The sequence below is a fragment of the Ranitomeya variabilis genome, chromosome 1 (assembly GCF_051348905.1).
Source record: "Ranitomeya variabilis isolate aRanVar5 chromosome 1, aRanVar5.hap1, whole genome shotgun sequence".
NCBI classification, from domain to species: domain Eukaryota; kingdom Metazoa; phylum Chordata; class Amphibia; order Anura; family Dendrobatidae; genus Ranitomeya; species Ranitomeya variabilis.
This window is the reverse complement of record NC_135232.1, coordinates 743,924,931-743,930,930: the sequence shown is the minus strand read 5'-3', so window position 1 is coordinate 743,930,930 and position 6,000 is coordinate 743,924,931. Positions and strand designations below refer to the sequence as shown.

At 43.4% G+C, this 6,000-nt stretch overlaps 1 long non-coding RNA gene across 1 annotated transcript; it reads right to left on the bottom strand.

The window, feature by feature from the left end:
* Window positions 1-3,036: 3,036 nt before the first annotated feature.
* Window positions 3,037-4,039, bottom strand: LOC143765296 (uncharacterized). The gene is made up of 3 exons (XR_013213364.1): window positions 3,937-4,039; window positions 3,661-3,857; window positions 3,037-3,343 (listed from the first exon to the last, which is right to left on the bottom strand). It is a non-coding gene; the product is annotated as an uncharacterized LOC143765296 (long non-coding RNA).
* Between the last annotated feature and the right edge of the window lie 1,961 nt (window positions 4,040-6,000).

The following is a 6,000-nucleotide window of genomic DNA, read 5'->3' as shown; positions in this document are numbered from 1 at the left end:
GACTGCTTGACTGTGTGCATGGCATTATGAAGTCTGAAGACTACCAACAAATTTTGCAGCATAATGTAGGGCCCAGTGTGAGAAAGCTGGGTCTCCCTCAGAGGTCATGGGTCTTCCAGCAGGACAATGACCCAGAACACTTCAAAAAACACTAGAAAATGGTTTGAGAGAAAGCACTGGAGACTTTTAAGGTGGCCAGCAATGAGTCCAGACCTGAAACCCATAGAACACCTGTGGAGAGATCTAAAAATTGCAGTTTGGAGAAGGCACCCTTCAAATATCATGGAACTGGAGCAGTTTGCCAAAGAAGAATGGTCTAAAATTCCAGCAGAGCATTGTAAGAAACTCATTGATGGTTACCGGAAGCGGTTGGTCGCAGTTATTTTGGCTAAAGTTTGTGCAACCAAGTATTAGGCTGAGGGTGCCAATACTTTTGTCTGGCCCATTTTTGGAGTTTTGTGTGAAATGATCAATGTTTTGCTTTTTGCTTCATACTCTTTTGTGTTTTTTCATTTAAGACAAATTAAATGAAGATAATAATACCGAAGAATTTGTGTTTGCAATCATTTTCAGGAAGAAACTGAGTATTATCTGACAGAATTGCAGGGGTGTCAATACTTTTGGCCATGACTGTACCTTGTGCACACAACGTATACACAGCGCACAACATACACAGCACACAACATACACAGCGCACAACACACACAGAGCACACAACATACACAGTGCACACAACATATACCTTGCGGCACACAATGTATACACAGCGCACACAACGTATACACAGCGCACACAACATACACAGCGCACAACATACACAGCGCACACAACATATACCTTGCGTACACAACGTATACACAGCGCACAACATACACAGCACACAACATACACAGCGCACACAACATACACAGCGCACACAACATACAGTGCACACAACGTATACACAGCGCACACAACATACACAGCGCACACAACATACACAGCGCACACAACATACACAGCGCACACAACATACACAGCGCACACAACATACACAGCGCACACAACGTATACACAGCGCACACAACGTATACACAGCGCACACAACATACACAGCGCACACAACATACACAGTGCACACAACATACACAGCGCACACAACATACACAGCGCACACAACGTATACACAGCGCACACAACATGCACAGTGCACACAACATATACCTTGCGCACGCAGCATACACAGTGCACACAACATACACAGCGCACACAACATACACAGCGCACACAACATACACAGTGCAAACAACATATACACAGCGCACACAACATACACAGCGCACACAACATACACAGCGCACGCAACATACACAGCGCACACAACGTATACACAGCGCACACAACATACACAGTGCACACAACATACACAGCGCACACAACATACACAGCGCACACAACGTATACACAGCGCACACAACATACACAGTGCACACAACATATACCTTGTGCACGCAACATACACAGTGCACACAACATACACAGTGCACACAACATACACAGCGCACACAACATACACAGTGCACACAACATATACCTTGTGCACGCAACATACACAGTGCACATGTATGGAATGGGGATCACCACACTATAGATAGTACAAATATTACAAATTTTATTAACATCCAAGGACACAAAACACTGCAAAAAACTTTTTAAAAACATATAAAACAACCATACAGTTGGTGAATACAAAGACCCATAATAGGGTCTGAAACCCTGGTTCAAGAAGACCACCCCACACACAATATTATAATCCAGGCCCACAAGCAAAAGATTGTATAAAGTACAATTCATGTGAATACCCAATATCAATCATATGTGCTTTTGTAGACAGCAGAATAACCCCCCCATCAATATCCTAGGGAAAGTCAGTCTAACATAAGAGCACCAGGAGGATCAAATCTACCTAATAAGATAGAACAGCATATAACCTGTATAGGACCTGTGTAGAATCCAACTCAGACCCTCGTAAGGAGTCAGAGAATGCTGCAGGACAATTAGGAAGGGTGGAGAACCAGGGCACAAACGCCCAACGCGTGTCGCCAGAAAAACTGGCTTCTTCAGGGGCAATCCCTGCAGTGGAAGTGCCCGCATTATAAATACCTGATAATTAGATGAGGCGGGGGACAGCTGGTGCTCAATATATCATATGTAGAGTATAACGCTGGAGCTGGCCGAGGAACCGGAAGTGACGAAGGACGCCGACATCTGCGCAATGCAGCAGAGTTAAACATGTGGAAATTCCCTGTGTATACTATTTGCAAGTGCGCATGCACCGGGGAAGACCGGAAATAGGGGGACACCGGTATTGCTGAGACATGACCGGGCTGTAAAGCAGACCGCGCTGGTAAGTGCGCACGCGCCGATATATATCAAGTGCGCGTGCGCTGGGGAAACCCGGAAATAAGGGGACACCGATATTTTAAAGACATGACAGGGCTTTTAAGCGGACCGCGCTGGTAAGTGCGCACGCGCCAATCGGCGCATGCGCACTAAATATCAGCGCCTGATATGTCCACAAAAAAAGGACTCTCGGCCGAGAGATAGGAAGAATGGAGCCCTTTAGAAGTATAGTATGATGAGGGATTAGCATACAAAGGATGATGCCTAAGAGATGGAGGTGGCAATTTCGTGGGTAGAGCAGGGAAAAAACAGGGCAGGGACATATCTGCCAAACAGATAGTAGTGATAGGATACGCTGTGGAAAAATATCAAATTAACACATTAACCTGCCAAAATAATGATAAATCAATTAAAGATTATAATTAACGAAAGAAAGTATATATATACATAGTAAATAATAAATGTATATACGTAAATATAATCGAAAGAGGCCACATACTGTTATATCAATAATTATATACGGGCATCAATTAAACATACATAAGGTCAATACAGAAACATCAAAGTATTATAATTGTTTATAGTAACCGGAAAATAAAAGTTCTTCATTTAATCCTTGTGGAGCAAGGCTTTGAAGGTCATGAATCCATTTAGATTCGCATCGCAATAATTTCTTCACTCTGTCTCCACCTCTGATGTTAAGTGAGACCACCTCTAATCCCATGACCTTCAAGCCCCTAACACGACTATGATGGATGTCCAAAAAATGTGTTGCCACTGATGAGATGTTCTTGCCCTTCTCACGGTCCTTTTGAGCCATGGAGATATTTGATAGGTGCTGTTGCACCCTTCTTCGTAGCTCCTGCGTCGTTTGGCCCACATAAATTTTAGGGCAATCACATATTAGGGCATAGACCAACGAGCGGCTTTTACAATTGAAGAAGAACTTCCTGGGTTTGATCTGGAAGGGAAAAACAGACAATGACAGACCATCCTGGGCTACAGTATGCTGGCAAATATTGCAGCCTCCACATGGATAAGTGCCAAATATCCTTGTCCCCCTATTGAGTCTAGTAACAGGGCGGATAAAATGACTATGACATAGCAGATCCTTCAAATTGCTAGCCCTCCTAGCTATAAGCTTGGGTGTTTCTGCAATGTGGGGCTTTAGCTTGGGTTCACTAAGCAAGATCCCCCAACTATGGTCCAAGATTTTGTAGACATCCCCCCACTGATTATTAAATGTGGTGACAATGCCCAAAGGCCTGGAGGACTCACATGTCTGTCTCTGAAATAGATCCGTCCGTTCACTGGTTTTGGCTCTTTGGTAAGCCGAGGAAATGATGGTCTTCGGATATCCCCGATGTTTAAAGCGGTCCGTCAATTTTCGAGCCTCCATATTAAAGTCATCCGTCGTACTACAATTTCTCCTTAATCGAAGAAATTGGCCGGTTGGAATTCCATTTTTTAGGTGCCTAGGGTGGAAGCTCGAATAATGTAACAGACTGTTCGTAGCTGTCTGTTTTCGATACAGAGTGGTAGTAATATACGAACCCTCCAGAGTTAGCTTCAAATCCAGGAATTCCACTGAGGTCCGTGATACATGTGAGGTAAGTCGGATGTTGAAGGGGTTGTTATTAAGATCTGTGAGGAAGAGATGGTAGTCCTCCTCAGTGCCTGTCCAAAACATTATGACATCATCAATGAAACGTAACCATTTCTGGCAGGATTCCTTGAAAGTTCTATGCGCAAAAACCACTGACTCCTCCCACCACCCTAAAAACAGGTTGGCATAGGATGGTGCGCATCGTGCCCCCATGGCGGTGCCCTTGACTTGCCTATAGAACATTCCATCAAAGACAAAATAGTTTTTGTCGAGGACAAAAAATAAAAGATCCAAAATAAATTGATCATGTCCTCTATCCCCAGTACTATTATGTTCCAAAAAGGATGAAACCGCCCTCAGGCCTATGTCATGGCTAATACTAGTGTAAAGGGACTCGACATCCAGTGTAATTAACAAAGTACCAGATGGTAAGGTAAAATCCTGGATTAATTGAATTAAATGTGTCGAGTCCCTAATAAAAGATTTTAGTGACCTTGCCATGGGCTGTAGGAAAAAGTCTAAATAGGTACAAGGTTTTTCAAAAAGGCCACCCATGCCAGAAACAATTGGCCTACCTGGGGGATTTTCCAGCGATTTATGCACCTTAGGGAGCAGATAAAAAGTCGGCACCACAGGATGGTCTGTTGTCAGGAAGGTCACTTCCTTTTTGTTCAGAGTACCGTTTCGGAATGCCACTTCAAATAGATGGTCAAGTTTTCCTTTGAAGATGTCAGTAGGGTCTCCAGGTAGACGTCTATAACATGTTGAATCTCCTAGTTGTCGTTCGACCTCCTGTAAATAAAGAGAGTTAGGCCACAGAACAATATTACCCCCCTTGTCCGCCTCGCGGATCAGAAACTCTTTATTCTTTTGTAAACCCAAAAGGGCCCTCTGTTCAAGTGGACTTAAATTTCTATTTCTATTACCGTCCACACGTAGGGTCTGTATTTCTCTGCAAACGTTATTAAAGAAGATCTGTACCGCCGGGAAAAGGGAGAATGATGGAGTAGCCTGTGAAGGTAATCTCCCAGAGAATCTTCTTCTAGTGACATCTATATCGTTTTCATTGAGCAAGTCCATAAGGTCCCTAAGGACTTGTCTTTCATCCAATGGAAGTTGATCCGCTAAAGAGGGATGATGATATAGCAATTTAAAAGTTAATTGACGGCAGAACAAATATACATCCTTGACCAGAGTAAATTTGTCAAGGGTATTCATAGGAGCAAAGGACAATCCCTTTGTCAATACCGTTTTTTCTGATGATGTCAACACATGAGTAGATAAATTAACAATTTGCAGATTACCTTGGTCTTGATCCTGGAGGTCTTGATGTTCTGTAGAAGAGGCCGCAATCAAGGTTGGTGATTCCTGCGATTGAACCTCGTCTCCCGTTTGTAAGATGGGGGAGAATTTCTGTATCCCCTGGTCTTTCTTTTCTTTACCCCTCCGAGTCTTACGTCGACCCCGCCTACAGCCCCGTCGAGGTCGCTGGGGTCTGATGACAAAAAATCACTAGACGAGGCCTCAAGTCTTGTACTAATGTCCTTTGAATTCTTGGGGTCAAAAGATACTGCCCTTTTGTTGCCTCGATGTCCCCACTTATATGCATGTCCATTAGAGAAGTCAGATTTATCTCTTTGGAATTTACGTTTCTTACCCTCAGAGATCTCCCTTTCATATTTCTCAACACTGATTTTAAGTTGCTGTTTGAAAGAGGAGACTAATGATACATCAAAGCTAGCTAATTGAGTCTCTCTGGTTTTTATATCTTCCTTTACTTTATTTAGGAGGGCCTGATCATGTGCAATCAACATGTCTATGAGAATTACAGAGCACTTCATTAAACCACTCTCCCAATTCTGGCGAAAACAGTCATCAACCTCCCAAGCAGGGAAAATCTGGATCCTGAGTCCCCGAGGAACAAGACTAGATAGCTTGTATTCCTCCAAGCTTCTCAGGTTCCACCACACTTTTGTTAAAGATTTATGCAAATTGGTAAGTTCATTGGTCAG